At 32.0% G+C, this 12,209-nt stretch overlaps 1 long non-coding RNA gene across 1 annotated transcript; it reads right to left on the bottom strand.

The window, feature by feature from the left end:
* Nucleotides 1-1,015: 1,015 nt before the first annotated feature.
* Nucleotides 1,016-10,004, bottom strand: LOC127839023 (uncharacterized). Its single transcript, XR_008030116.1, has 6 exons — nt 9,972-10,004; nt 6,069-6,100; nt 5,881-5,902; nt 4,071-4,102; nt 3,422-3,464; nt 1,016-2,524 (listed from the first exon to the last, which is right to left on the bottom strand). It is a non-coding gene; the product is annotated as an uncharacterized LOC127839023 (long non-coding RNA).
* Between the last annotated feature and the right edge of the window lie 2,205 nt (nt 10,005-12,209).

Below are 12,209 nucleotides of genomic sequence, written 5' to 3'. Positions count from 1 at the left end.
CATGAATACATTGGCTTGATAATACAAAATAACGACATGCAATAAAATACAAAAAAACACTTAAGCATGTATGAACTTGTTAATAATTTTGTCAAGTTGTAAGAACAAACTTAACACTTGCAAATGGTAGTTTATTGTATTCATACCTAAATGACATCTGAAAAGATGCATGTTAATCTTAAAACATACATTAGTAATCAATTAAAATATATTAATGTACATAATTAATAATATCTTACACATTAAAAATACAAATTACGTATGCCGCGTGTGAGTTTGCGGAAATATACAAACTCAAAGAAATGGAGCATATATCTGTTGATCTGTTTTATTAATGACGTAAGTATTTCACTGTAGGTTGCAATGCGTTGATCAAGGAAAATGATAGACTTGGTCGTGACTGCTTTCGTAATCAGAATGTGTAAACAATCAAATACTACGTATATACTTAATTTTGTATGAACCTATCTAAAATAATACCTGGTCGTGCTTAATTAACTATTCATGTTACATAATATAGAAATAAAATATTATGCAAATGCATTACAATAACACACGTTATAAAAACAAACATTCTTTAAACTTTTTTTTTTTCATCGGATCTGGAGCACTACAATCGAAAGAAAAGCGAAACTAAAAGTCAATGTCATATTGGCACAGTATGAATACAATTATATGAAAGTTAAACAGTCTGTTTTGTAGGTTTGTAGGAAAAACTATAAACACTTTATAAATTTCATTCAACGAAACATTGATTCATGAACTGTTAAGTCACACAGAAACTTATTATAGACAACGGTACATACTTTTATTCATTGTTAGTTTCATTATGTGCAATTGTTTTCATTCAGTTGCTAACTAACTGCTTATCACATTACAATTTTTGAAAAAAACACACCAACGAATAAGCTTCCAAACTAAACATCTTAAAAAACAACAATAAGGCATTCAAAAGGATACCTTCTTTAAAAGTCATACAATATGAAAATACAGGTACAAGTTAAAAAACACAAAAAACAATGATTTGCATAAAATATATCTGTTCATTAAAACTGTTATATGAATAACATTTACAGTGTATATGAAGAACATGCACCGCCATATGCAATTCAAGAATGCAAATTTTTAATATACTTTTATTTTCATCTGCTTCAAATGGATATTGTATGGTATAGTGAAAATAATGCTATATGCATTTCAAAGGGAGCACAACGACGGATTCGAGAATTTAAAGTAATGTCAAAATAGTATGGAGAAACACACTTACAGTTATGTGCATCAGGCGGACTTTGTTTGTTACAAGTTTTGTATGATTCAATCAAGCCCCAGTTTTTAAATTCATCAAACAGATTAAAATGTTTATTTTAGTGTTGGGATTATTCGGCCCCTGCTTCTTAATGCCCGAAACAGGTAACAGAGTATATGTTAGTATTGGTATTATTAGAATAAGTATTTGGGGCATAATAAACGCTGTTGTGCTATTGAAATGATGATTGTGTTGTTAAAACCATCTAATTCTACAGAATGTTGAATAAATGCATATTACTGCAATAATATGTGTGCCTAGATACAACGATCAAAGGACAAATAAACATTTACATGCTTATGAAATATGGAAATTTGTGTAAATAAAGGACTCCTAAACATACCAAAAAACGCACACACGTTATGAAGTAACAATAACAGGCAAACAATATCGACAGCGTTTAAAAAGTGTCAAAAAGGTAGTTAAACAACTGATCGCTATCATTGTATGCCATGAACATCAATATTTCTTTTTAGAAAATGTGCATTTGCAATGAAAAATCAGTTCACGTTTTAAATAATTATATTATCAGATAGTATGAAATCAGTACCAAAAACAGTCACCTAACACTCACATTCTTCCACTACCAACACTATACAACTTCACTGTGAAATGTACAACAATAATAAGATATACAAAGCATGCGTTAAGTGAGGTCTTTCTTTACATACATAAATTTTATCACGTTATAGTACAAATAAGTACAACATACACCATAAACTAAGATTCAGACAATGATACATGTGCACAGCCAATATCATGTACAATTTACGTATACATTGACAAATGTGCCAGTAATAACGTGATTCGTCATATTATCACACACTATCTTTTGGCTAACAATTGTAACGAAGCTGTTGTTGTTAGTTTTTACCATTCTCTCTTGTCATTTGCACTCACACCAATCCGTATATACACTGCAAATACGCCATCGTATTATTGAATACATAATTGTTCACGATATGCTCCAGTAGATTCATATTAATTCACTTCAATAGTTCGTAGTTGTAGGACGTTATACATAATTCGGCAAAAACACTCACAATGGAATTGTGAATATATTAAAGCTATTCTATAGAACTAAAATAGACATCGTTCATACAGACCCCTAGTGCTAGAACTCTCTTTTTCCAACTGGTCTAGATACAGTATTGTCAATTATGTATCGTGTTCACTTAACGGCTCCTTTCCTTAATTCGCTTTATGTTCGCTGTCAGCCTGAAGACAAACACAATATATTTAACAAATAATATAATAGATGTGTTACATGCGTACTCAATTAAACTTCTAATGCAGCGCTATCTAATATCAAGCTTTTTTCAATGTATCAATCAATATATTTAAAAACAATCGATTTGTAGTACAAACACATGCAGCGAAACCATTAATGAATTATACTAAGACAATTTTAATAAGCTTTGCTGAATGGGGAAAATTTTAGAAAACAAATACGCTTCATTTTTCAAATTGTTTGTCACTCTTAAACAATTCTGATCTTCGTGGCTGATCAATCGCAAATAATACAAAATACACGGAAGATCGTGTACATTTGCAACACGTTATTTGAAATCCAGGATTAGTTATTATCGCTTGCGAACGTTTTATTTAAAAAAAAATGATAAAAATGTCCACATATTTTTCTCGGAAAAATCTAAACCCTTCCTGTTTGTTTTATTTATTGTTAATACAGTTTAAGTATGTATGTATTGACACCTCTCTTTTTTACATGCATTTCGTGTGAGCATGAAAGTACAGTTAAAGCACATTATTCTGTCCTTATGTCGGTTGGCTCCTAAACCGATAGTTCAACTGACATGTTGTGTTAAAATTCGTTTTTTCATTTCGCTTATATAGTAACTCGTTGTGTATTTTGAAATATATTATATTCATTACATACAGAGGTAATAGTATAGCGCTTTTCACAAAAAATAATTAATATAACATTCTATACCGCATTTGGTAGCTATGCCTACGATGGCATCGCCAAGTGTATTTTTCGGAACATTTGTTTCGACTTAAAGAACCACTTGGATACATTTTAGAAAACCAAAAGGTTTGTTTAAATGCGTCATAAATAGGAACTTATTACACGTCTTGTAGAATATACAACAATACCTTCTTCCTGTGCAGGTCCTGCATTTTGTTAAGCTGAGCCAGACTGAAACGTGATAAGATGTCACATAAGTTAGCGTCTATGATACCACATACAGAATAAATATGATGTCGTTTTTCATGTCCCTATATGTTAAGTCTTAAAAACATGTTTAAATACGATTTTCTTCTATGCCATGCCTTTCGACTACTCATTTTTTAAACGATTTTCGCCGTTAACGGTCTGTTCGAAAATAACGATTGTCGACCACACATGTTACATTCACATTCAAATTAATTCTGACAAATATATAACTTTAAGAGTTTGGCAATTGACAATATGCATGTAATATTTAATAAAATGGCATGTGTAAAACGAATATTTTATCATACCCAAACAATATATACAATTGTTATACAGTATTATGTTTATGTAGAACATAATTATGTTCGCAATTACTTTTGTAGAATTCTTAAATAAGTAGTAATGTATGGCGTTGTATAAACGTTTTATTTTTCGGTAATTGATCTTAATAATGACATTATTTAACAATGTATGATGTGTTAGAATACGGTGTTTAATCTCCAATAGTGATGCAATATATAATGGTTAACTTATAGACACAACGAATATATATAACTGCACATAAAGTAACAGAAAATTCATACGTACACCAGGCGTCTAAACTCATCCTCCCTCTCAGCCTGCAATATCATATTACGGTTAAGAAACAAGTTTTCAAAATATAGTAACGTAGTAGTTAAGTCAAACATTCTTTGTGGAAATAGCCCGTTTTAAGATCCTTATTAGGTTTAGAAAAATATACATTAAACACAAACATAATGCGAACAATTAATGACACTTATGATGTATTTGTATTCATAAAACTATGACACCCCTTTAGGTCACAATATACTAAATAGTTTCTCTATATAATTCAATGTAAAAGCGACATCTTTAAGCGAAAATAAATGCAACATTTTGCACATAGAGACCCCCATACCCATACTTTTCTTAAAGGCCATTCTAAGCGGAGTCGATTTGTGCAATAAAAAAGATATGTCATGTACGAACCAAAAATGAACTTGTCAAAAGTCAAAATCGACTGTTTTTGCAACTTTTTTCCGGCCGTTGTATAGTGGAATGTAACCTTTTTCAGTGCAATGTTTTACTTAAGTCTCTTAGTTTATCACATTTCAGGGATTTAGTAGTGAGCACATATTCATGCCCTACTACTTTCTCCAAAAGATAAAGCCAGAACAATAGTTTAAATTGTACAACATTCCTTCGAATCATCTATGATATTTTTTAGAGAGTACAGCACTACATGAAACGGTTATTTAGTATATTGTAACCTTTAATAACGATTGACATTAAATAACACCACAAGCACCATCAGCGGCCTAAGTGCTTGTTTTTATGTTTAGTATTCACTAAAACTTAAATAGTATTGTCACCATACCTATATGAATGTGTAACTTAACAGTACTGATAAAATTGTAATTGCACATATACTGGCTTGTAAAGGGGCTGCTATAGCGAAAGAACGGTATACCAACAAACACACGAATCAAAACAAAGCCCGTCGGGAATTTTTGTTCAAACAACTAGGCAAAAGTAAAACACATAATGGAATTGACCATAAGGAGCAGGTGTATATTGCCCTGGCCAAGGTGAACATTCGATTTCAAATTACAAATATATTGTATTGACCTTAGCACTTTTTCTGGAGCAAAACGTTGTCCAGTTATGATAATTTTCAAATTTCTTGGAAGAGTAAGATGAAATTTCGAATAAAACATCCAAAACTATAGATTCATGTATAATGTATCAGGTAAAGGTCAAATGTTAGAATATACGGGAATAAACCCTAGAAGCTTTTACTAAGCGTAACTATTTTCAATTATGATGTGTTGACATTCGTTTTGTGATTGAGAATTTTGGACAAGTGATATCAACGGCATTACCTCTGGTCCCTATTTTGATGTCATTATTTCAGGTCAAATGATAAAAATTCTCTTAAAAATAAGAATGATTTTCACGTAGTAGTCAAGCCTTCTTAGACAATATTGCATACACAGAAACCAGTTTCCTTGTTCAAGGCCATGAACATATTTAAAGGTAAAAGGTCAATCTAAAAGTAATCAGTTGAGTCGTTTTTTTTTTGCTTTCTTTACCCTATTTTGAATTTATCGACAGGCGTATTTTTGAGCCGATTGAACTCGTTTAGTCAATAAATTTAATAACAATTTCTTTATTTATCAATTGTTCTACTTTTAAAGGTATAAGCGCGTATAAAAAATATTTTTATTTGAGAAAAAATCGACTATTTTGCACAATAAAATTAAGTTATGAAAGTTGAATTATGATATACGTTGGCGAATTTTTCTCTCTGCCCTGCTATAAAAGATAATTACTGTCTCGGATTTTCACCTTATTATGCTTTACAATAATAATATAAGTTTTAAGGAATTCCACTTACCGCTTGTTTAGTCTTATTCAGCCTGAAGGGAAAAAAGAAAAAGTAAAAATTTAACAGAAAACACGAAAACACTTCAACAATTATTCTGATGTTCATCTGTAGATATTATCAGTTATTGTAAGCACTCGAAATGACTACGAAGCATAATACATTCATATTGAAATATAGCAGTTAATAATTTTACTTACATCGTAATTTGGAACTCCTCGTCTTGTTTTGACTGAAAATACGTATCGTACAAATATAAAATATATTTCTACGCGTGCGTTTTAAATCGGAAAAAAACGACACTTAATCTTGTTCATTATCAAAACTATCAGTTACAACAATTTTAAATAAATTCAGCGCGCAATGTCAATGCATAGGGCAGCAATGCAAAATGCCATTTTATAGTTTCCATTAAACAGGCCTCTTCTAAAAGAGTCATTATATCCAATGCAAGATATAAGGAAAGCATAATTCAAATTGAAACGTAACAGGAAGTAATTTATTCATTTTTTTTCTATTTAGAATACTCATGCACACTAGTAAGCAATATACCATCAACTAAATGCCTAACACAACACAAGTATAATTCGTACACATGGTTAAGATATCAATTTGTTACTTAATTCTTCGTTGTTGTTTTTCCTCAACCGGATTGAATATTGATTAACGACGATTTCCTTCTTACTAGCTAGTTTAACATCTTATGTTTTTGTTTAATGTTGTCGTGTATGTTGTTTCCTGTATTCTACAGGCAATTATCAGTTGCTCTTTATATAGGACTAGAGGATGTTAACAATAATTTCTCTCATGTTTGTTTTTTCTATAGCGACATTATTCATATGTGCATCATGAGCAAATAAAACTATATGAAGACAATCTAATCAAAACAGAAAAGCGACGTTAACTTTTGATTACGATTTTAATACAATGTTGCGTGCGTAATTAAATGAATGCGGGCCGGGCGGTCTTTGAGTCATCATTGTTTTTGCAGATCATACAACTTATGCTTCACATTGATTTCAGTGCCATACCAAATTAAGTAGACACAGTTATCTCTGTCACTAAAATTTCTGGATCGCAAAATACCAGCAATTTTGGTAGCATACTTTCGCATATTATGTACACGATAAAAATTTCTTTTGAATTCGTCAAAGACTATATGCTCTCGGGCATACGACACAAATACAAAGAAGCCAGAATAGAATGTTTTCGTTGTTAAAGTTCGACGTTCAATATCGTTTAAAACTGTTGAATGACGTTTTAATTTATTAATATTGTTTAGAGAAACGTCATGCTATTTTGTTTTTTTCAATATAGTTAAGCAAATTGTACTTCATCTTACAACGGGTACTTTTGAGACGTTTTGTTTACGTACTATGTTTTCATCGATGTGTAAAAATCGGGTAAAGCATTCAATAATCAAGCGGTATGTTCGATTTCAATGAACATTTGCGTTGACTTCAAACGTATTTTTGTGCATGCTACTAGACCTGTCAATAGTTATAACAACTATAACAAAAAGTCACGGTCGCAAAATAAACATGCAGTTGTGTGTTTGTAAACATGATAAATGAGTATATTTTGTGAATGCTACTAGTCCTTCCAAAAGTCATTACAACTGTAACCGTTTTGCATTGGGCCGTCTTGACCCGGTACGAATTACCATAAGCTTTATAATGCGGTAAAGAATTAGCCAAAGTTAACAACAACATTCACACATATTAACGGTCACAAAATGAAAATGCAGTTGTGCTTTTGTAAATGTGATAAATAAGTATATGTTTGCTATCAAATGCATAAGGCTGTCGAAGATGTACAGTGCGGTAGAACAGTGTTCTGAAAAGCATTAATTATTGCAAAAAATTGTTTTATCCCATCTTCACCGTGACATTGATGGTATAACTACCCATGGTATACTCTATTCTTTATCCCACCTTGTTGAATAAACCTGTCGCGTGTACGGACTACTTTTCAAATGACGCCATTCGATATGCGCTTAAATTAGGTCGATAATGTTTTGTTCATTGATCGAATTTTAAGGTCACACATGCAGCGTTTCTTTTAAATTCGTTTTGCTAAAGAAAAAAATGGATCCAACGAGGAATTGAACTAGGGTCTCTCGCGTGGTATCCAGACACTCTTACCGCGAGGCTAAAGTGATCACTCAATTGCGTAACTGTTTGAATTCGATAGACCATATTTTACGAAACAGCTGACGAAATCACTTGATTGCGTCATTCAGGTCACTGGGTACGCAGTCGTTAAACGAGTTTACGCGTGTGTGTGTTTTTACGATGGTTTATTATAATGTGAATAAAAGTGTTGAGATATAAAACTGGAATGAAACTGGTGAGACTGCATTTTCGATTTCGTTAAAATGTCGAATGTACTCGAATAACGCGATTTTTTGTTGAACCATTGATGGATAAAATTTAAGAAACGTGTCAGTGAACTGTTCTTTAACTTTTCGAAGGACATCGATGTTGAATTAAAAGGGTAATTTCTTTGATGAATAGTCGTTCCTTTGTCAGTCGATCAAAGAATGTATATCCACAAAGAAATGCCTGCTTACATCAAGTGCTTTAACATGGAAAAGATGGATGGCGATGAAGAAATGTGTGCAGAATTTTTACTCATCATGGAAGCAAATAAAACTTTACGAAAATAAACATGGTTATTACACAACTTCGGTGAGTAGAACAAGAACTAGTAGATTTTTTTCTTTTTTATGTCAGTAAGTAAAATGTGTGTACAAAGAAGAGTTGTTTATTGACTAAAATTCACAATATCGTCGGGGATAAATGCTGAATCATGCTTCACGTAGGTGTGTACACATTTTGTAAACTTCAAAATGGCAGCCATTGTTGTTTTTGGTATTTTACAGTGGTGGAACAAGAATTAAAGTTTAAACAAAAACGTCGATGTTCTTTTTGAGTGTGTAACATTTGGAACGCTGATTAAATTTAAATCGAGGCGTATAACGATATTTTGCCTCATTACTCTTCTTTTGCGTGCAATTTTTAAGGACTATTTCGAGTTCCGTAAACGGGAAAGATCACAACTTTTATTACTACGCAATGTTAGATTCAGATTTTATTTAGATTTAATGTGCTTTTGCTTTTATTTTATCAATTAAAGACTAAATAATTGACGACTGATGAATTGATGGAAAAAATAGAATACTAGGATTAGCGTTTAATAAAGAAAAGTTTATGTTGCTCGGCTCGAACACCGAAAGCGCTCGCCAAGTCTCGCGCTACCGTCGTTCTAAGCCTCGCAACATAATCTTCTCTCTATTGAACGCTAACCAAGTATTATCAATATCTTATCCCTTATATCGAAATATCTACGTAATTGATGTGGAAAGACGGCCTGGAAAACATGATGGCTGATAATTGAACGCTTAACAAGAAATCTGAATGAAAATGTTCTGAATTAAAAGTTAACGATCGTACCAAAAGACCAGCTCAAATGTCTGCTGGGGTTGATAAATGAACGCCAGTCATTGTCTCGTAGTCACCTTTTCCAAAAACGACCGAATACAACCCAAATCAACTTTATTTGAATATATTACATTATTTTTTTCAAATTCAATATTAAGTGTTACTAAGTAGTTATGAATTAATTGTATTTATAGTATTTACTGATATTTATCCCAAGTACTTTTTCCTGAATTCAAGATTTACTATGATTCACAGTGACGTGACATGCATTTAAATTATATTTGAATTTAAATTAAAAATAAAGAATAATCTCCTCATGCTTCCAAAAAAGATGTTTCTCAAAAGATACTTTAAACTATTTACCCAATACTTTTGGATATTTCATCATAAAATCAGATTTAAATAATAATATTTATTCAATGCATATTTTTTGCATTTTTGCAATTTATATGTGTCATTTATTCATATTAAAATCACAGCAAATGTCGTAGGCTGTCATTTATTCGTTAAAACCGTCACTTTAACGTATACCGCACATAGTTTATGGGAAAACATTGAAGGTCTGGAATTATGTAGGTTTCAGTATACCCTATGTTTCATTTCTTTTCTTCTTTAACTCCAACTTACAAGCCAAATATCTTGTTAAATTTATAAACATACCTTTGACTCGATTTCTGCTTTCATGTCTTTTAAAGTCGAGCTGAAACGTACCAAGAACGACATAACACAAGAGACACAATCCTTCATACCCACATACAAATATATGATTATATAAGTTTCTCATATCAAATATAATGATTTGGAAAAGTTAAAAAAAAAACATGTTAAATACGGTGTTGAACTGAAAATAAAAATTGCTTCTAATGAAATAGTTTATGGTTATACATAAAAAAAAAACATATCATTATATTTGATATTGGGCGTTTATAGTCAGTTTGAAAATCAGATTTGTCGATTGTTATTGCTGTATATTTCGTTTTACAGGCCACATCAGTAGCAGGTCGTTTTTCACTGATCATGTATATGCTTCATAGTGAACGGTGTAGAACGTGTGTTGTGTTAAAGGAGCGGGTCATTTGAGAAGGATTAAGCAAGACCTTTGTCTAAATAAACACCATCTATTGTGTTATCGTTTACGTAAAAAACACATTGGGCTATATGGGCAGTAGTGGTTCTATTTGATAAATGAGTAAACATACACGAATTTGATTTATACTTATTTGGTAGAGATTTTACATGTATTACATGAAACCTAAATAATTGACCGAATATTTAAGCAAACTTCGTTTAATTGCAAATAAAAGCAATACTCATAACTAAATAACATATGCGTGTACTTACATCGCATTTCGAAATTCCTCTTCATGTTTTGTCTGCAAATAAGTACAGTTTTTTTCAAAAATATGTGTCAGTGAAAGCAGTACACAGATGAAAAATACCTTTTAAAATTACCTCGTAAACTCATGAACCATAAAGATTAAAATACTATCGTTATAATTGTTTTATATAAAACCATGCAAACAATTTTTATAAACTGATTGTCTTTCTTGATGGCACTTCAGCAGGAAGCTATTGAGCAGGATTCAGCAAGACGAGAGGAAGCTATTGATTCCATTCACTTTTTTTGTATTTAGTAAATTTATAAATATAAGTAATATACCCTAAATTATTCGCATAAATGAACCACTATATTTTTTTGTTTCACAAAACAGTCGTTGGGAAAATTATGAACATATTTGCAATTCAATAATCATCCATTAGCTTTCTGAACCGGATAAGATATCGATTTTACCAGAATTAAAGTTAAATAATTGACATTCATTTGGACAAACTATTAATCACCTTCCAACCATCAACATTAAGACACAAAAGAATTGTTACCTTGTAATGATTCCCGCAAGTTTAAAAAACTAGAATCACAACAATATGGCTGTACGCAATCAATTTAATGCTGAAATGGTAATTACCTTTTACCATGTTTTGGATTGCTTTTATGTATTCGAACATTTTGCTTGCGAATTTGAAAGAATGCGGGCTGGGCAATCTTTTAGTCAGCATATTTTTGTGCTTGCTCATCAGAGCATACCATGCATGCATTACACTTATTTCAGTGGCATGACAGTTTACGGAGACACAATTATCTCTGTCACTAAAATAACTGGATCGCAAGACCAGCAATTCTGGGGAGCATACTTGTGCGTATTTTGTAAGCAATAAACATTCCCTGGGAACTCATACGGACTATATGCTCTCGGGCATACGACACACACAATACTGAGTAAACAGGATCGATGGTTACGTCGTTTAATTTTAATTTTCAATATCGTTTAAAACTGTTAAATGACGTTTTACTTAATTGATTGTGTTTAGAGTCACATCTTGATATTTGGTTATTTCAATATAGCTTAGTACATTGTACTGCATCTTTCAGCGGTACATACGAGACATTCATTTTGGAATATACATCTTTATCATAGTTCATATTTACGAAATTTTTACGACAAACCTTGAACCGGGAACGATGATTGAACACGGACCACCTACGTGAGAGTCAATGTGCTAATAATGTGTGAGTATTTTGAAGTGTTTGAGGTCCCGCAGCGCATTAGAATGCATTATGTGTGGACTCGGAGTTTGTTTCAGTATGCCTACCTAATTAAATTTCTAGACTCATGAATGTTGGGACGAATTTTGAATAATAGCTGCAATTTCTAGCTATCTCTTTGTTACTGAAAGATTTTCAATTTTGGTGCGGTCTACTGTTGTGGGGGTAGCAGGATATCCCGGAGTCTCCGGTTTGTCCGGAATGGTGACCACCAATCAAACTCACTTGCTGCCGGAAAAGGACATTGAACCCGGGTCGCCTAGGTGAGGAGCTTATTTTGATGATAAGCCCTG

This window comes from Dreissena polymorpha, chromosome 7, assembly GCF_020536995.1.
Source record: "Dreissena polymorpha isolate Duluth1 chromosome 7, UMN_Dpol_1.0, whole genome shotgun sequence".
NCBI classification, from domain to species: domain Eukaryota; kingdom Metazoa; phylum Mollusca; class Bivalvia; order Myida; family Dreissenidae; genus Dreissena; species Dreissena polymorpha.
This window is presented reverse-complemented; position numbering and strand designations above follow the sequence as displayed.